General features: G+C 31.8%; 1 long non-coding RNA gene across 3 annotated transcripts; it reads left to right on the top strand.

The window, feature by feature from the left end:
- The first annotated feature begins 9,972 nt into the window (after positions 1 to 9,972).
- LOC122580027 lies at positions 9,973 to 12,020 on the top strand. 3 transcript variants are annotated; one of them, XR_006320730.1, is made up of 5 exons: positions 9,975 to 10,205; positions 10,331 to 10,428; positions 11,319 to 11,425; positions 11,543 to 11,700; positions 11,784 to 12,020. It is a non-coding gene; the product is annotated as an uncharacterized LOC122580027 (long non-coding RNA). The 3 variants fall into 3 exon arrangements; XR_006320729.1 differs by having other exon boundaries at positions 9,973 to 10,428; positions 11,199 to 11,425; XR_006320728.1 differs by having other exon boundaries at positions 10,047 to 10,428.
- Positions 12,021 to 21,567: the final 9,547 nt, after the last annotated feature.

Below are 21,567 nucleotides of genomic sequence, written 5' to 3'. Positions count from 1 at the left end.
TTTGCTTCTCAAATTGTGTAATAATATATGTTGAACGTCACATGAACCTGACCAAGTTGAAATTGAAATATATTGTTTATTTTAGTTTATAAGAAATATTTTTAACATGATAAAATAATAAATCATAAATTGGTTTAGGTTGAGTTGTGAATGAGAGTGAAAATTTGAGTTAGATTATTGGGTTGTATATGTGGAAGAGAAATTAATTTTTAATTGAAGATTGGGTTGGATTGCGGTTGCACTTAATCTACTACTGACATGATCGTACTAATCATTACTGTATTATTGCGGTATTACATAATTTATGTCCAAAATCATTAATCATAAATGGAACAACAGTTTTTAGTACGTTAGAAACCTATTTAAACTAAAAGACACATTATTATATTAGGTGACTATGAAGCATTGAAGCTGATCGACAGATCTAATCACTAATAGTTGACTTGAGTTAACTTCAATAAGTTGGTTATCATACTAAATGCTGAAAAAACATATTTTTTTTTATCTAGATAATCAGCTTAATAAATTTTCTAACTATTTGAATTTCGAAAAGAAATTAATGGGTTATAACACTCAATAACTATTATGCATGTCGATCTTTTAGGATGATATTTATCATTTCTCAAAATGGTTAACAACAGAAAGTTTTTACGTTAAATGATAAATTTATAAGATTGTTGTATTACAGGGGACACTTCGAAATTTGTTATATTTCCATGCAATAATTAAGCCAAAATATTAATGCATGATTATATATAGTATAAATAAAACTTATCTCTAGCTAGCTTGTTATACAAAATTATGATTTATAATACGATGAAAACATTATTTATAATACAAAATTATGATCTATAATACGATGAAAACATTATTCTTAGAAAAGAGAAAAGGTAGGTCGCAATAATGTGCCAGGTATTGAGATAAGAGATATTGAAAAGAAGAATGAAAAAATCATCAATGAGTTATGAAGAAAGGGAATGGTGATAGTAGTAGCTACATCAACAGATTTCCCGTGAATACACACAAACACACACCTAATTAATTACTACTACTCTCCTCTCTCAAACCAATTTGAACTACACTTCCTCCCAGCCGCCTTCTCTTCACTTCTAGTCAGAACACATAACACACAAGTTGTAGTGAATATAATAACTGTCACGTGAATAGTGCTACTAGAATAAAAAAAAACTTAATAAAATTTGAATCGAATTGAATGAATGAACAAATGCCTTTCTGATCACCGCCTTAACACAAAGTGATCATCAGAAACATATACATACTTTTCAGGGGTGTTTCGGATGGCTTATGTAAGAGTAGTCTGTTGCTGCTAGCTAATTATGTTCATAAACGTGTTTAAAATGGGCGAGGATATATATGTATAGTTACATTTTGTCATGAGTATTGCTCATAATTAAGTACAACTAGTTATGTAACCTGGGCGCTGCCCCGAGAGACATAACATTGTTTTAAAAAACCTTATATAGGCAGGAGATACATTTGTTTGTCCCATTACATGATCAGTAGTATGAATAGTTAAAAGGGGAAAACGATTGTTAATCATCTACCAATTATATATTGATTAATTGAAAAAAAGTGACAAAACAGGAAGAAAGGAATGCAAAACGCACTAAAACTATAATATTATATATATATATTAAAAACAAATCTTTAGTTTTTGTGCAAACTACAGTAACTAAGTGTTTTTTTTTTTTTTTTGTCCCCACCTATATCTTTTTGCACTTTTTTGGTTTTTAAATGTTTGTCCATGCCCATCTCTCTTTTTAAATTTTTGGGGTTTATAGGTTTTTTTTTTTAAGTTTTAAGTTTTTATCTTAAAAATAAGGGTAATGGAGGAAATCCTAGCTCCGGTACCACAATTGAATATCTATCAACTCACCACGTATGAGTCATATGATGCTGGTACAATACACCCATCCTAATCCTTGCATAATCAACGTGTAAAGAATAATATACTTGTTATTCTTTTTTATATTCACCACATAAGTTTTAATCTTTACGTTTTTAACACTAAACTATAATACTATTTAGTAAATAATAGTATACTTTTTATTCTTTTTATTTTCACTACATAAGCTTCAATCTTTACACTTTTAACACTAAACTATAATACTTTTTAATAAAGAATAGTATATTTTCTATTCTTTTTATCTTCACCACAAAAGTTTCAATCTTTACACTTTTAGCTTTTTATTTTTTTTTATTTTCACCACATAAGTTTCAATCTTTATACTTTTAGTACTAAACTATAATACTTTTTAGTAAAAAATAGTATACTTTTTATTATATTTACTTTCACTATAAAAACTTTACACTTTTAGCACTAAACTATAATGCTTTTTTGGTAAACTTTTTATTCTTTTTATTTTCACCACAATATTTTAACTATTTACACTTTAGCACTAAACTTTCATACTTTTTAATTTTCTTTTATTTTAAAGTTCGGAAAACGTGTAAAGATTAATATTTTTTATTTTCACCACAATAGTTTCACTCTTTACACTTTTAGCACTAAAATTTTATACTTTTTTATTTTCTTTTATATTCACCAGAACATTTTAGCCTCTTACGTTTTTAGCACTCAACTTTTATGCGAACTACTTTTACTTTCATACAAAACTTTCACTGTTTTTTTTACTGTAAAGTGCAAAGAAGGGTAACCTTTTTATTCTTTTTTTTTCATCACAACATTTTAGCACTGAATTTTTGTACTTTTTGTTTTTCTTTTAATTTTACCACAACATTTAAGTCTCTTACACTTTTAGACTAAACTTTAATGCGAACTACTTTTACTGATCATTTTCTAACTGACAAATGTCCATTTTTTTATTTTCAATTATTTGAATAATACATGTTTTCTTCAAAAAGTTTGTGGTTTTTTAACCTCGGTCCATGAACGCATACCTATTTGTAACGCATTATCTTTTGAATAATTCTTTTCTATTACGAGTAAATCGTTAACAAATGTAATGTCTCCCGGGACAACACCCGGGTAACATATCTCGTTATATATGAACTTTAAAAAGGAAATGGAAAGTACTGTATAAAAAATCATTGTAGAAAATTAAAGACAATGAAATTGGATACCATATTAAATTTGTACATCAAATTGTAAAAAATTAGAAACAACTAATAAAACGCCAATTTTAGTCAAAAATATAAGGCAAAAATAAAAACGTAAAACAAAGAAATAAACTCACGTTTTTTTTTGTTAAATTGACCGACCGATAGACTAAATTGACACAAATACTACGTATTCCACACCCGTTATAAAATGGACCTAATTTGCAGCTTTTGTAGTTCATGTTAGACATCAAAAACCCATTTAACAATTATTAACACCCATTTGAGAAAGAAAACATAACTCCATGTCAACGAAAAGGACTTCATTTGCGGCCGTTATTGTTATTCCCGTTAAAACACCTAAACTAAAGTTAACAACTATGATTATTTATTAAAGTTTTATAATACCTTTTAACAAAGGGGACTATTATTGCAAGAGATTTAACAGGAAGGACTAATATTGCCTAAAAGGAAGTCTTAGTGAAAATCCATTAACTAAATAAAAGGATTCTGGGACCACTAAAATGGTAAAATAAAAAACTTTCGGAGAGGGCAGAGTTAAAAGAAACTTAAGAGAGATGTTGGCCCCACCAAATTAATAAAAAATAAAGATTGTGAGGTGACATACAAACTCACGCACGCTCTTTAATATATATATATAGGAATTATAAGTTATACAGTACTCTCACATCTGATTAGTGTTATTATAAATTATACTTATTGGTGACATAACATTCAAAAAATCAAAGCTTATAATGCAACGAGACAAATTAAGTATCATATATAATGTTATGATGCATTGGAAGTTCCAGGTTGAAAAGGATCAGCTGGTTATAATCCTATTTGGACAAAATTTAGATAGATTGGATCGACTTTGACCTAACTTAATTAAGATATCAATCATGAGAATCTAAAAAAAAATTCTCAAAGTATAGACAAATTAGATATTATTGAGTGGGTATATATATACATATGAGGGAACTTATATTCATAACCCATTTTTTTTAAGAAACGTAAGAACTCTTAAATTTCATATCGGATCACCTGTTTTTTTTTTTCTATTAACATGTGAAACGTCATAAAAACATATGTTGTAAAATTTTTTTTTTTTCAAAACCTTATATATAATCGTTTATCACATGTGAACAAAAAACATGAACAAATTCATTCAGAGGTTCACAAAATGCTATTTTGAAGGTTTCTTAAAAAAGTTTTTTCTACAACATATATTTTTATATTATATTACATGTGAATGAACTAAAAAAACATATAAACAAATACATATTTTAAAAATTCTCATGGTTATTACAAAAAAATGTTATCAAAATAAGGAAACTCTGATCTTATATTGTTATCTACTTGGTCTAATAATTTTAGATTCCAAAAAAGAAGATTATTCAATTTCAATACACATATTTTTAATTAAGCTTAATTAAGTGTAACTAATTAAAGTTACATTTCTTTAGATAAATCATCCGTAGATAGGTAAAATAACGTTATAAAAAATAGATGGTTTAGTAAATGAAGTCAACTTAACTGATAGATGCAATTTTGGTTTCTCACAAGTTTAGGTTCGACTCTTTTAAGTTACAAGTGTATGAATATTTTCACTGAATAACAGTAACAACTTCTCTAGCGGGCCGGAGTGTGGTGTTGGGTTGGTCCCTTGTATGGTTTGATATTTCTTGAAAATCGATTCTTGGTTGATTGCTAAAAATGGTACAGTTTATTGCTTTATGTGTTTGAATAACATGAACGAAAGGTTGTTTCAATGAAAAATTTGCTCGCAGAGTTAAAAAAATCATGTATAGATAGTTTTGCTACAATTTGAACAAAAACTCTAGTTATACACTTATACATCAAAGATACGTTACAAGAAAAAAAAATTGTCTGGCTAGCTCTATCATTGGTTTGAAATTTGTAATCTTCTTAGACTGAACACTAACGGAGTGTTTGGGATGATTATTCATTATTAAAATTAGCTTTCTGTGAACATACCTCGAATGTAAAAAGCTGATAAACTTGTACTGTATTTGATTAAATTAAGCTCAATGAAACACTTTTACAAAGAGTGTTTATTACCTTTTCAATAGATAAATTTTATTTAGCTTTCTGTGAACATACCTCGAATGTAAAAAGCTAAGGCCCGTTTGCTTATAGAATTTTCTAGAAAACAAATCAAAAATTTGAAAACACGTTCTAATTATAAAACTAGAAGACATGTTAGAAATGTGAGGAGAGAAGGAGGAATGAAAATGAAAAATAAAAAAAAAATGTTTTCAAATTTTTTATGGAAAAATATAAAACATTATTAGAAAACTATGATTAAAACGTATTTTCTGTTTTTTATGGTTTTTTGGAAAACAAAAATGAAAAACAAGAAGTATTTTCTGCAAGCAAACGCCCCCTAATATACTTATAATCTACTTTCTAGTACGTTAACCTAAACACCCCTTAAAATATCTACTCCTTAAATTAAGTTTATCATAAACACTGAAGAACATGTACAATATCTCTTTTAACCTTGGAACACTTAAAAAGGTTTTCATTTGCTTTAGAAGAACGTAATGAGAAAAAAAAACCTTTTAATAAAAAAGAAGTGCACACACTATCTAACATTTGTCACTAAAAAAAGAAAAAATAAATAATAAAAGTTATAAAGTGCAAACACTTTGTATTGTAACCAGAGCGGTCAACACGAAGCGTTACGTACATTTCATTTCAATAGTATCATCTATCTATCATGTGTCATATATATACATATGACAACTTGATTCAACATTACATTAACGTTATGTGATAATAATACATATACAAGGACATAATAAGGTACCATAAGTAGAACACTGGTATATGCATTCAAATTTACACAAGGCAAGGCAGAAGAGAAGATAACATCCAAAAAACGAACCTGCAAAAACTTGCAAATTGCATGTGGGAGGTGGGGCCAAAGTCTCGTGATAGTTATTCATTTCCAACACCTCCTCTCCTTTTCTAGTCAGTGGCCATTAAATGGAAAAATACAAACCCATATATAGATTCCAAGCACTCATGTCCTTTTCTACCCCCACTCTGTTTAATTTTTACCACTTCTCATACCGTTTCCAATTTCCATTTTCCCCCTCATCTTTTTGCTTAGCAAAATTTAAATCTTTTCATATCTGTTGTATGGACATGGTTGTAGCCTGAGATTTATTTAGATTATGTAAGTCTTGTACAAGTAGCTAGCAAAATGCACCTCTAAAATTCAAAAAAAAAAAAAAGAAGAAAAAAAAGAAAAAGATTCGTTTATTCAAAAAATACGATGAATATTTATATGGATTCAATGTATGTAACTATGTATAAAATAAATTTTGGAGGTCTTGTATGCGCGGTTGCACACCCCATCGACATCCCTGCATAGTGCATATTGATTACAGTCTACAGTTGATTCTCATTATTAACATGTACTTTGATCTTCTTAAGATTGTCGTTGACTTGTGGTTTTGCATCTTGTATGTAATTGCGAAGCAATGTGGCCAAAATGAATCACAAGTTGTGGTATTTTTTTTAAACGGCGATAGATAATATATTATTGAATAAAAAAATCGACTAACAAGATGCTAGCGATTAAGGTACAAAATCTAGACATACAACAATTTACACAATTTAGACTCATCTTGAAACTTTAACTACGAAGTCTGTAAAAAAGTTGAAAAAACTTATGCCAATTACAGAAGACCCTAGACATAAGAAAAAACTCCATCAACGAATTAAAGTCTGAACTACCGGTTTTTACTTCGTGATAATTTTGGTGCAACCCCGTACAAGTTTCGAGGACACAACCACCCAAACCTGAGATGTGCTTATAGACATGGTGGAAACTGTTGTGGTTTTATTAGCGGTTTCAAAATGGGTTGCTCAATAACATGTAAAAGAAGACGATCATGAGGATTTAAGTGTACAAATCGAGTTGAGAAAAACCCCCTAAGCCCCTATAAATTCTAATATATAAACAATTTTTTTATATAAACGATAAGAAACATAAACAATAATTATATGTTACTATGTTAGCTTTTAAAGTATTGTATAATTATATTTAGTCGCTAACTAATCAAATCAAATCGATATATAACACATTATATATCATACATTTGTAGAATAGAAAAAATCTAAAAATTTTAAATATTTGTGCCACTCAAAAAATTTGGCCCCGGGATGGAGGTTGGGTTGCACACTCTCAAGGCCTTCCCGACATGTCAAACTTATAAAATGAATTGATCGACCCAATTTTTTTTAATTTTTTTTGGTTTGTTAAATATAATTAAAAAAAAGGAGAAGATTAGTTCGATCAATATATGACTGCTTTTCAACCCGTTTCCATTAGAATTAACTCTTTTTTTTTTTTTTTTCTTATTTGACATGTTCAACATGTAAGAGGAACTGAAAATAGTTAGGAGGAATAATTAAGATACCTTTACGTAAATTTACGTCTCTCTCTGTTCTAATTAGCTTTCTATTCTTCAAAATGTTGTGACCATATAAATGGTCCAACAATATCATTACATTTGTACCGGGTCCAGAAAAAGAACTACTGCTGGGCTTTATTGACGGGCCTTCTTTTTAAATCATTTGATTGATAGTACTTTTGCAAAAGTCAACTATTGCAAATGCCCGAAAGTCAACTATGGCAAAGTCAAAACCACCTGTGCATCGTATATCCAGGCCTTATAATTGCATGCATCCATATATATCTCTGACTCTCTGTGCATCGTATAGCAAATGCCTGAATTTCTTGATCAACAGCGTCATAAATTTTCCTACAAAAGATCGAGTTTGAAAAATAGATATCCAATCGATTTATGTCAAGTCAAGAATTTTGATACAACCTTTTTTGTCACACGAAAAGCTAGTAAGATGTATGAAGTTTCATAACTAACTTTTAAAAGCATCCCGCTTTATATTAATTTAAAAAAAAAAAAAAAAACGCTGCCAATTTCATGAATCGGAAATATCCACTAGAAAGCTAGAATGATAGGGCAAGTTAATTCGTTAATTACAGCCGGGCACAGCCATATGTCTTGCTAAACTTAGAAGTTAATCTTATGCAGTTAGTTTATTATCATCATGGATCAGGTTATATAATGAGATCCGTAGCGCTAATTTACCATTTTTATATATAAGCTTTCTTTGAGTGTATCTTAAATTTGTAACCCAAAACCTTGGTTTTCATGCCTATTTTTGTAAAATCAAAAGTACTAAACCTTTTTCTCTTTCACAGCATCACAAAAAAATCAACTCCTAATTCCAAACTTCGATCAGTCGACAAGCATAGAGTCAAGCTTAACAGGAAGGTGATTTTATAGTTCATAAACTAATTAAAGCTGATATTACACTGTCTAAAATGCAATAAAAAGAGAATATATACCATACATTACTTTGACAGGCTATGTGAAACAGTGTCCTAATCCTATCCAAGTAAACGTACGTATTGATCGCCATGAGATCTCGACCTTATTTATGCTTAAGAATCTACTTTTATACCAATAAATCGCAATATGGTATAGTACTACTGATCACTTAATTAAAGCGTGTGTCTTGTCCTCTTTCAGTGGAAGCTATATATATATATATATATATATATCCTACTTGTTCTTTTGGCCATTGCATGATAAATAGCTAGTTTGAATCTGTTGTGTTTAATTAGAACGATATGATCGATGATCTAGCTTGCATCTTCCATAATCCATATGTTTTGATGGAAGCATCTTTTTACTCTAAAGTAGCTAGCTAGTTACAACAATCAATTAATATGAAACAGCCTAATGGCTAATTATGATATTGGTGTTTCAAAGTCCCAAGATCCTTGAAATTAACATGCGAACATTTTATTCATCTAAAGGTAATTGGAAAATAATAATACTACAAAATACCTAGTCTTAGTTATTTCTTCTTGATGAAGTCCCCCGGTCCTGCTAAGTTCAGCCCAATCTGGTCCTCCAGCCATCCCAATAGACCTGATCTAGGTAGGTCAGCGGTCCTAACCGGTCCCAAATTTCTTTTTCTGATAAATTTGATGAAGATAATTTTTTTAGACCAATATTGTTTTAACAATTTATTTACACTTGTGGTGTATTTTGGGTACTCTAGGAATACAAAGGGTTGTAACTAATTGGTTGCCTGACAGGTTCACATATCGATCTGTGTAATATTTTGGTTAACAATATAGTTGAACACTAGTTCATATTCTATTTTCTGGTATATATCTACCTTAATTTTGCAATAGTATTCTAAAGACGATACCAAACAGAAATAACAAATAAAAGTTAAAAATGATGAACAAAAGAAATAAACTACTCCTAATTGGGTTAATGGGTTGGGTCTCAAATGCTATTTCACGTTCCGCTAACAGGCTTTCTGAAAGAAGCTAGCTTTTCCCCTTTATTAATTTTGATATCATCTCCCTTTCCTACTAAAGGAGCTTAAGTGATAATCTCGCTTAAGTGATAATCTCACTTAAGGCTGATGTGTCAGCTTCTAAGCATGTACATATCAGCAAATACACATAATTGATTATGTCATGTATGAGTTTTTAGTATAAATATAAGGTATACATATATTTGGTGGGCCTTTTGTGTAAGAGATAGCTTCTTTGAGAAGCTAATTCTTTGAGAAGCCTTGAACTTAGCTTCTCAAATAAGTTTATTCTCTTTATTAAAAAAAAAAGAAGCTTTTATGTTTGTTGAGGAAAAAACTCAGATTCAAATTTTTGTCTCTTTAAAATCTGATCTGCTCTTACATCTACTTTCTTTGGTTTAAAATCTTTACATCTACTCTCTCTTTATCAATATATATATACCGTTCGTATATATATATATATCGAAATCATCACTTAAACTTCTTTAGTACGAAACGGAGATATACCGTTCGTATATATGTATACACACACACACACATATATATATATCAATATATATAAGAAGGTGAATGATTTTGATTTTGGAGAAAAGATTCGAGTTCATAGATATATAAGAAATATATATCAGAAAGTGATTGATTTCGAATTTGAGAAAAAGATTAGAGTCCATGGATGTATCGTCAATGAGTTTCAGATCTACCATCCGTACTGTTGGAAGTCAATCAAGGTATGTCTAATTAAACTATATTTCTACCATCCGTACTCATAGATTTATGTTTAAAATCATGCTCACAAACTGTTTGTATAAATGTCTAAGTGAATTTTGTTTGATGATTTGATCCGATATATGAGTTTGTGGAAGAATGAAATGTAAAGGAAGAAGTTTGATCCGTTAAATGAGATGATGATGATGTTGATAAGTAGCAGGAAGAATCAAAACATACATCAAGGTACCTTCTTCATTATTTATATATTTATTTATTTATTTATTATTATTATTATTATTATTATTATTATTATCATCATCATCATCTTCTCATCTTAAATACTCCTGTTAGCGTGTGTATATATATATACCGATTAGTTTTAAATTAGAAATATACCGATTTAATGATAAATGTTATATAGATACATATCTTAATCAGAAATGTTTGATTAAGAAATTTGTATGTAATATAGTCACAACTTAAACTACATTGTTTATATAAATTTATTTCTAAGATACATTGTATAGAATACAACAATTACAAGCTAGCTACATATATGTGTTTGTAGTTATAGTTATTGAAACACCAAGTTTTTTATAAGTAATGTTTATTTAGTAATGTTTATTTAGCTAATGTTTGTACTTCATGATTTATGTTTAGGTTTCAAAATATGGGCAATGAGTTTGAAGGAATTATTCCTATGATATGATGGTTGTTTCTTTTTTATTGGCAATGATGATGTGTTTATATTAAAAAAAAAAGAGGTTAAACTTATGTGTTCCATGGCATGGCATCTGAGTTGTGTATGTGACATTTTCACATGACAACTTTATTTGATGCAGCCACGATGAATGATTAGTCTAACTTTAGCATGTCTAAGCCATCATATATATTGGTACCCAAATCTGTCTTAGATGCAGTCACGTGTCTCTTTTTTTTTCTTTTCAATATTAGTATTTGGATTAGTACTACATACACAAGTTTTGGTGGAATTATATCTATTATTTGTGTAGAAAATCACTTTTGGATTGCTAAGCCAGCACCTGATCCTTACCTAAAGGCTACTGAGGTTCTTAACGTGTCAAAAGGAACACGCCTTTATCTGTGAGGTATTGATTTTCTTTCTCCATCAGGTATTGATCTGTTTTGTAACTCTTGATGTCAAAGTTACATCAAGCTTACACAACTTGAGCATGAGCTTAAGTTTGAGGAAGCTTATACAACATGAGCACGCAAGCAGGTACGTGTTCTTGTGGACAAATTGTCTACGGTTTTAAGTCCAATTTTATTTGAATTATGCAAAGATTCTGAACCCAATTTCTATTAATATGGTCTATGTTTAATGGAGTTTATGTAGATGAGAGTTATTTGTTAGTTAACTTTTATGATTCCAAAATCACTATAATGGACAAAAACTTGGTGCGAAAGAAACTTTGGTGATAATATTCGACACACTAGAGCAAGATGATGCTGCAAAGGGTCGTATTCAAGCTTCTGGGATTGGTGAAACAAAAGGTAGGTTCTTGAGGTTCAGTTGTTTGCTTCCCCACAATCTGAGAGTGATCTCTTTTAAATGATTGGTTTGTTGTGCAATGCAGTTTTGTAGAAATGTTCCTATTGTCTTTAATGTCAAGTGATAGAAGATATGTTGGCTACAAATGGCTGAATTTGTATTTATCAAGTTTTTAAGTTTTAGAACTTAACAAATTTATTTTTTTTGTTAATTATTGATGGTTAGTATATATGGAGCAATGGTTGGTCATAGTGTATTAGTCAAATATAAAGGGTAATGTATTCATTTTAACCAATTAGAGCAATGGTCTTATTAGATGGGATCCATTTTTTTATTTATGAAATGGTGACTCCAAGTCATATCTATGTTGATTAGCTTATGCATTTGGTATCTTATATGAATTTTGATTATTGTAGAATGTGGATGATTAAGACAACTATATTTTTAAGACATATTTTAAATTATTTATTAAGGTTATATTTTCAAACGTATCTCGTGTTTTCACACGGGTTTTACATCTAGTTCTCATCAAATAAAAATTATATATATTAGTGTTAGGTAGGGACTACAAAAGAAGGTCGGGTCCTAACCAAGACTAAATGCAAAGCAATAATGGTCCTATTTTGATATCCATTAATTCCTCAGTTTAAGCCTGAGATTTTTGAACACCTACACTGGATAAATTTTGTACACATGATTGAAGCCTGATGTGTGAAAATCTAGTTAAATTAAAATCCTTAAAAATAATCCAAATCGAATACCACACACAATCGGGCAGTGGACCCGTTCGTATGCAATATAGATTAAAGTAAGTAAAGGTTCGTTCCACGGAGACTACAAAGAGCTAGCGAGTTTTAAGTAGTTAGAAAGAGTTTGGTTTTTAAAGACACCACGTCATCTTGGTTTTATATTAAACGTTAGTTGATTGAAAGAGTTAGAAATTCCAAGAATTTATCGAAAAGAGAATTGTTGTATATCAAATAGAATTAAAAGATCTTCCACTTCGACTCCATGACACACATTATTTAGGTTGCACTTAAATGAAGAACCAATTCGAATATGTTGATTAATAACCGAGAACTAAACAAAGACTCACCCCGTACCCGTCAAGTTCGTACTTTATTCAATTCCCTTAATTAACTAGTTCCGTTACTAAGACCGGTACCCCAAGACGCCTTTCATAACTTTCCTAGTCAACTAATTGTTTTGGTTATTTAGATAACAATTGTGTCTCTTGATTGTACCAAACCATTAACCGTTAACTCTTATTAACTATTAATTACTTTCTACCATACCCGTCATAGAAACAATCGCTTCTAACCAAGCAATCAAAATAACTTTTACACAGCCTAGTTACCACTAAGATCATGCAAAAACTATCCGCAATTAAGAGTTAAATAACAAAGAATTAATAAGCTAAGATTACGACACAACGTTAAATCAAATCAACTTGAATTCAAAAGATTATGCAACCATTATTCAATGTGTCATTTCATCTCAGTGGATGATGAATTATTTAGCTACTCATAATCATAAACAAAGCACAAAGAGTAAAAGTATAAAAGAACATATTGTACCAATGTATAGAAAACAAGTAAACGCTAAGAAAATTGACAACCGAATGCCTTGAAGCTCACGAACAACCCTTGGACCTTGATGGACAAAAAAGCTGCTGAGAATAGCCCCAAAGAACCCTAAAATCGACTAGAGGTGATTGTATATCGAATGAGAGGGTTATGGTCTTGTATTTATAGTGAAAAATCAAAAACCCTTCAGCCGACCTATTTTATGCGCCGCACAAATCATCCATGCGCCGCACAAAACCAAAGATTTCCATATTTCAGACTTTCCATGCCCGCTATGCGCCACATGCCTCTCCTGTGCGCCGCACAAGCACAATTGCCAAATTCCCTGTCCAAAAGCACACCTTTTTGTGCGCCGGATACCACATCTATGCGCCGCACAGGCTTCCAGATTTCGCAAAACTTGTATTTTTCAACTCGTCTTCACTCGTACTCGTCCAAGAATCATCCTAATGCATCTTTTAACCTTCCAAATGCTATTTCTAGCCAATGTACCTGTTCTAAGCCTGAAATCACTAGCAATACCATCAAAACATCAAATATACATATAATTTGCACATAATTAAGCTTAAAACGACTTAGAAACGATATGGAAATATGCATATAAATGGACATATCAAATCCCCCCATACTTAAGCCTTGCTTGTCCTCAAGCAAATTCAGATTTCAAAACATTCATTCCCTTGGTTCTCAATTGCAAAACATGACATTAATCCAAAAAGAAGCCAAACCATAAGAATAGTTAAGCAGTTTTAATCTTAAATGGAAAATTGAAATGTTTGACAATACTTGAATGATCTACAAGCCTAGAAAACACGACTAAGCACTTTAATCAAATGAAAGAAGAACATCTCAACTAACTTTCTCCAACTAACAAACTATTGGGTTGAAATATTGTATCAATCACTCGAAACCTAGTCGTGATGCATATATTTTAACCATAGCCTTGTAATAGAATCGTCCCTATGTCGCCATGGCGCAAGCACCATGTAACGTCTATCAAAAGAGGTAAATAACACGGTTGTAATGTACAAAGGCTTACAAGGGTCATTAACAATGTGTATGGAAATTTAAGGATATAATTGGTGTTAAAAGGAAATAACACAAACAATTAACAAAGTTTTACATTATAGTCTAATCCAACACAACCCATATCACTAGTTGCCATCTATCCACAACCCAAAAGACGTTCTCCCGACTCTACTCCCCCAATAGACCGATAAATACCGACACCATTGTGGTATATTACCTTCAAACGACTTCAAACCACCAAATCTTACCCATATTGGCTTTAGACAAACATTGCCAATTTCAAATGAAGAATATAAACAATCAAAGAACATTTTGTTGGTTTAAACTTATGTGCCAACTTTACATTGATTTGCCAAAGATTAGGGAAATACCAAATGACAGTCAAAGTTCTTCTTTTTCTTTATTTTTTCTGTTTTTCACTCTTTTCATTCTCTTTTCTTTTTAATGAACTACTTTTACCTTGTCTAATTGGTATCCCCTTTTTACAACTTTGAATTTCGTTGACAAATCATAAACAAGCATGCTAATCCGAATAATAATTATGACGACATTAATCTACCCCCAATAGAGAATACACCAACCTGACACAATCAAGACAACCTCAAACCATCCAACTAGCATAGGCAACTAATGATCAACCAAGGATTTCGACTATCGGTATGGTGAGGATAAGTTACATATTTAAGTGGATTTAAGACAAACGAAAGGTTAGGCTCAACATGTTTTCTAAGTGTATCTTGCACTAAAAATGAGTGCAACAAGGGTTTAACAAGGGAAATTCACTAACCAATGTGATTAGCTACTTAAACACATGCATACAAACATGGTTAAACAATGATAAACATAAACAAAGGGTGAATAAACAAAGAAAACGGTTTTAATCCTAAATTTACCTCTTTATCATCTAGCAAACTACGGGATGATCAACTAAGACAAGTTCTAGAATCAACGCAATCACCGGCACACTCATATCAAAGAAAGAAATGCGGAAATGGAATAAATTAACCTCAAACTTGCACGTCATAGTTCAAAGCTCTAAAAGAGACTTTTACTTCCGGATAAATCCAAAAGCCTATGAGAGGGACAAATTTACAAGACAACTAAACCAAAACCGTAGCACCTATCAAATCTCTAAATGAATCAAGATCTCACATATTTGGGTGTTTTATGGTAGAGTGTGCTAGTCATGTAATCAATCCCAAAGGAATTTTGCCTTAACGATCATTCAAAACACATTTCACAATTTAAAACAGTTTTAACCAAAGGGAATATAGTTCAATTACTTACTAAATATGATTAAACCTATGTGACAAAAGTAATTAAACTACAAGGACAAACAAGCAAAAGTTTCAAATTTACCATAAATAACCCGGCTTTTTCCTATTTACCTCTCCCCCCACACTTGAGTTGTACAATGCCCCCATTGTACAAAGAACCAATGAAAACTATGGGAAATAGGAAAAAGTAAATAAAAGATATAAAGAACATGAAACTTCCCGGGTTTAATGCGTGCTCCAAATGCTCCGTTGATTCAAAAGATAAGCAAACAAACACATCAAACATACCAGCATAAAAAGAAAAACTAAAAAAAAAAAACTAATAATAATACTAAAATTTAAATACGAAAAGAAACAAACTAAACTAGAAATCAAAAATCTTTTTGGATTTTTTTATTTTTCAAATTTTTTTTTGATTTTCTAACTTTAATCAAAATTAAATAACATTTAAACTAGACAAAAGAAATTAAAAATAAAATTACCTAACCTCGGGTTGCCTCCCGGGAAGCGCTAATCTTTGTTCGAGTCATTAGCTAGACTCATTCCCCTAATTTATCATGGTGGGGTCTTAAATGCCCCCACACTTAAAATGTCAGGCGGTTTATGCGAATAAGGTGAAAAATATGTGAATCTTATCTTAATCATTACTCAGACCATTTCTTTCACCTTATAAAATTCACTTTTAAGATGTCAAAATTAGTTGTTTCTTTTTTATAATCCATCTTAAAAAGCCAACCTTTCATACGAACATACAAAATTTCCAAACTTTTGTTATGGCACAGAATATTCAAGTAATTCATATCAAGGCTTATAACCGTCCATTTAAAAGGGTCGGAGCTAAAGGATCCGGGGCTAGTTTAAATAATAAAAGATAATGCATGAAATTACTACTAGCCCTTAAACTAACTAAGTTAATGCATTCAAAATTATTAAAAGCATAAGAAGTTAGAATGCTCCCTGAATAACCCTGATTGGGTTGCAAATGATCTTGACTTGTGTCCTCAAGAACCTTAGCATCCTTATCCGACTCCTTCTTCCGTGCCATGATCATCTTAAAAAGATTTAGCGGTTTTGGCACTCCTGTAAACAAATGAAAAGAAAGCATTTTAGTATATAATAAATCAATTAAATTCGAATGTTTACCTGAATGAGTGGCAATTAAATTCTTTTCGGCTCTCTTTGGTAGGATCATAGACTCCCCCACACTTGAAGTGTTGCATGGTCTACACTTGAAAAGTGAGAAACCCTCGAGTGAGACATTAGAGTTCTCCCAAGTGACATCTCTCGTATCTCCATTATTAGCTTCAATGACGGATGGAAAATTTCTTATGGTGGATACATGCTTGCTTCCCATGATCGGAGTAGTCACTATCTCTTCATCCCATATGATTTCAAGCTCTTCTTCCCATTCACCTTCATCCCAAACGGCTTCACTTTTTTCCTCCAATTCCACATCAAAACGGTCACTTCCATGCTCATTGCTCGACTCATGCGGTTCCTTTCTAACCTTCAAAACAGAGTTAGTAGTACCTGGAACACAAATAGATATAGAAATCACCTCGCCAGAAAGTGAAGTATAATCTTTCTCATAAACAATGTAATTAAAATCCTCAGCGCTCATGGAAGGTATCTCGTGTGTCTCAAAATCATGCTCCTCATCCACGTTATCCTCATGCTCATCGATAATGGGTAACAACTCGTGTGATCCAGATGGCGGCATTTGATGATCTTCCCATGTTTCGTCTTCTTCCGGTTGAGCATATTTTTCCATATAGTTAAACATTTCATCCGGGTTCATCGAGAAGAATTCATCACCAAGTATTTCCCTTGTTTCTTCTTCCAACCCACGACAATATACCGAAACTAATTGACGAATGGTAAGCCCGTACATGCCATACTTATTAACTAACCTTTTTATCCTTAACCAAGGTTCCTCATAAGTTTCATCAGAAAACTGCTCAAAATTTCGAAGCTCGTCTGGATATTCTTCCTCAAATTCATAAGCTTGACATGCCATTGGTGACGTTAATCCTGCAAAACATACACTAACACAAACCCGTGAAAAGCACCGATGAAAGAAAGTTTAAACTAAACAAAAATAAAACAAAAATAAAAATAAAACTAATCTAAGAAAGCAAGTAACTCTCTTGCACGTGAGTACAAGAAAGGATCAACTACGAAATTTCAAACTTAAGCTCTTGATGTGTCATATTTTATACCATTTCCCACGTGATTTTAGAACCAATTATTCGTCATTTTGATAGTTTTATATCCAACTTTCGATGCTTTGAAGGTGTATTAAGTGTTTTCAGGTTGGAAAATGATTAGACGAATGAATTGGTCGATTTTGATGAGTTGTGGAAGAAATGGGAGAAGGATTCGGGTGAAATCAAGCGAAAGACGAAGAAAACGAAATCTGGAAGTTGTAACTGCCGTTACTATGGTAACGGCCGTTATAGAGGTGATTTGTGGTTTCTCCTGTAACTAGCAGTTAGTAATGTAACGGCCGTTAGAATTTAACTGGCGAGTAACGGCCGTTACTGGGGTAACGCCCGTTAGTGATCTAGTACAATGGTAACGCCAGTTAGCCCACTAACGGCCGTTACACGCGTATTTTGTATAAAGGTTCAGTTAGGGTTCTGCACTTGGGACGAATCTTGGGCATATATTTTAGAGTTTTCTCATAGTTTTAAAAACCTTGGAGCAAACAAGTGGTTAGGGTTTTACATATTTTCAGCATTGGATTGTAATTATCATTGCTACCGGATTTTCGTCAATCATTTGGTATAATATGATTTCTTCTCTCTTTGTTTGTTCTTGTGTTTTTAATATGAGTAGCTAAACCCTTAGCACCCGCTTGGGTAGTAAGCATGCCATAGGGTCGAATTAATGTTGCTTGTGAATGCTGAACAAGGTTTGTATGTTTAATCGAAGATCCACATTTATTTGGATTTAATTATTGTTTTCAGCTTTTATATTAATTGATTGATAAATGTAATTAGAAGTTCGGGAGAAATCTATGTCATTATCAATTGATTTATGAAATGGTTAATTGGTCTATAATTAACTTAAAATCGTTGGAGTTCGGGAGAAATCAACGATAAAGATTTTAAACAATTAAATTCATTTCGAGTGTGTAAACGCTTATGATAGAGGGATCTGATTAAGCGAATAAGCAGTTTGGGAGAAAGCTTTCAAAAGATTAAGTCATAAAATCAACTCAGGTATTTAATGTTTAACTGTTTAGAGTAGAAATTAAGTGCAGGAGCAATAATTATATTTTGAGCAGTTAAAGTTCCAAGTATAACGGGAGTTCATCTTGTCTACATTTTGAGTTGTTCAACAAATGCAAGTAACATTTAGACCCGATGATTGGCATGTGAGCTGATCCAAGTAGGTGTTCCTTTTAAATCAGTGTTAAGATTCAACCAATCAAATACTCTTTTGCGATTAATCCTACAGGATTACTGACTTTCTTCACTAACTTTTGCAACGTGACAATTCGGTCACAAACCCCCCTTTTAAGCTGAATCATTTTATTCTAACAATTGCTTATCAAGTCATTGTGTTCGACCTCGGTTTACCAAATCAACTATATTGCATACAAACGGGTACACTGCCCGCAAGTGTGTAGTAGTCAGTAGCTCTTAAATACACATTAGCTCTTAAATCAATCCTCGGCAGCGGCGCCAAAAACTTGATGTGTGAAAATCTAGTTAAATTAAAATCCTTAAAAATACTCCAAATCGAATATCACACACAATCGGGCAGTGGACCCGTTCGTATGCAATATAGATTAAAGTAAGTAAAGGTTCGTTCCACGGAGACTACAAAGAGCTAGCGAGTTTTAAGTAGTTAGAAAGAGTTTGGTTTTTAAAGACACCACGTCATCTTGGTTTTTATATTAAAACGTTAGTTGATTGAAAGAGTTAGAAATTTCAAAGAATTTATCGAAAAGAGAATTGTTGTATATCAAATAGAATTAAAAGATCTTCCACTTCGACTCCATGACACACATTATTTAGGTTGCACTTAAATGAAGAACCAATTCGAATATGTTGATTAATAACCGAGAACTAAACAAAGACTCACCCCGTACCCGTCAAGTTCGTTACTTTATTCAATTCCCTTAATTAACTAGTTCCGTTACTAAGACCGGTACCCCAAGACGCCTTTCATAACTTTCCTAGTCAACTAATTGTTTTGGTTATTTAGATAACAATTGTGTCTCTTGATTGTACCAAACCATTAACCCGTTAACTCTTATTAACTATTAATTACTTTCTACCATACCCGTCATAGAAACAATCGCTTCTAACCAAGCAATCAAAATAACTTTTACACAGCCTAGTTACCACTAAGATCATGCAAAAACTATCCGCAATTAAGAGTTAAATAACAAAGAATTAATAAGCTAAGATTACGACACAACGTTAAATCAAATCAACTTGAATTCAAAAGATTATGCAACCATTATTCAATGTGTCACTTCATCTCAGTGGATGACGAATTATTTAGCTACTCATAATCATAAACAAGGCACAAAGAGTAAAAGTATAAGAGAACATATTGTACCAATGTGTAGAAAACAAGTAAACGCTAAGAAAATCGACAACCGAATGCCTTGAAGCTCACGAACAACCCTTGGACCTTGATGGACAAAAAAGCTGTTGAAAATAGCCCCAAAGAACCCTAAAATCGACTAGAGGTGATTGTATATCAAATGGGAGGGTTATGGTCTTGTATTTATAGTGAAAAATCAAAAACCCTTCAGCCGACCTATTTTATGCGCCGCACAAATCATCCATGCGCCGCACAAAACCAAAGATTTCCATATTTCAGACTTTCCATGCCCGCTATGTGCCGCATGCCTCTCCTGTGCGCCGCACAGGCACAATTGCCAAATTCCCTGTCCAAAATCACACCTTTCTGTGCGCCGCATACCACATCTATGCGCCGCACAGGCTTCCAGATTTCGCAAAACTTGTACTTTTCAACTCGTCTTCACTCGTACTCTTCCAAGAATCATCCTAATGCATCTTTTAACCTTCCAAATGCTATTTCTATCCAATGTACCTGTTCTAAGCCTGAAATCACTAACAATACCATTAAAACATCGAATATACATATAATTAAGCTTAAAACAACTTAGAAACGATATGGAAATATGCTTATAAATGGACATATCAAAGCCCTTTCATGAAAATTTCAACATGGTCACAGCCCATATACGATATATGTTAAAATGAACAATTTGTAAATGTTAAGTTGTTAACATTAGATCTTTTGTGAGAATTTGAAGTTTTTCCGCCTAAATATGTCCCGTGATTTCATATTTCGTAGCCCTTGGGTTGACTTTCGTGGTCCTTCATTGGGACATCTTTGCGAACTCATAACCTATTATCACTATTTGTCTTGTTGTACACATGTTAAATTTTGCTCACATCTACTCTTGCTTCGAGATATTTTTCATGAAAATATTGACTAATATTTGGTTAATTTAATATATCAAAAGCATGCATGGTCAGATATGGAAAATAGATAATTTTCCGGTGAAAAATATTTCATCGATTTTTTTGGGACGGGAAGAAGTCAATAAGACGAATGTGTGTGATGTTAGGCTGTTAACCATTCCACATGTTTTGCTACTTGTTTTTTTGTTTGGAAATTACCTAACTTACTTTTCTCCAATGAACTAAAAAGGGGATAAAGAAAAAAAAGAAAACAAAAAATCTTATTAATATTGACAATTAATTATGTATAACGAATCAGATAATACCATTATTTACAAGTGTAAAATGAAAAACAAAAATGCATTTTTTTCCCAAGCATTTGGTTAAATTCAGATCTTACTTTCTCCGCACTTTTTCTCTCATGCATGCATCTCTAGCTCATGTTAGATTATGAATTCTTCCTTCAATACATTTGATTCATCAAAAGTTTAATAATAATAAAAGTAACAGTAATTGTCTTTTAG

Source organism: Erigeron canadensis, chromosome 8 (genome assembly GCF_010389155.1).
Source record: "Erigeron canadensis isolate Cc75 chromosome 8, C_canadensis_v1, whole genome shotgun sequence".
Classification (NCBI taxonomy): Eukaryota; Viridiplantae; Streptophyta; class Magnoliopsida; order Asterales; family Asteraceae; genus Erigeron; species Erigeron canadensis.
Note: the sequence above shows the minus strand (reverse complement) of the source record. Positions and strands in the feature narration are given on the sequence as shown.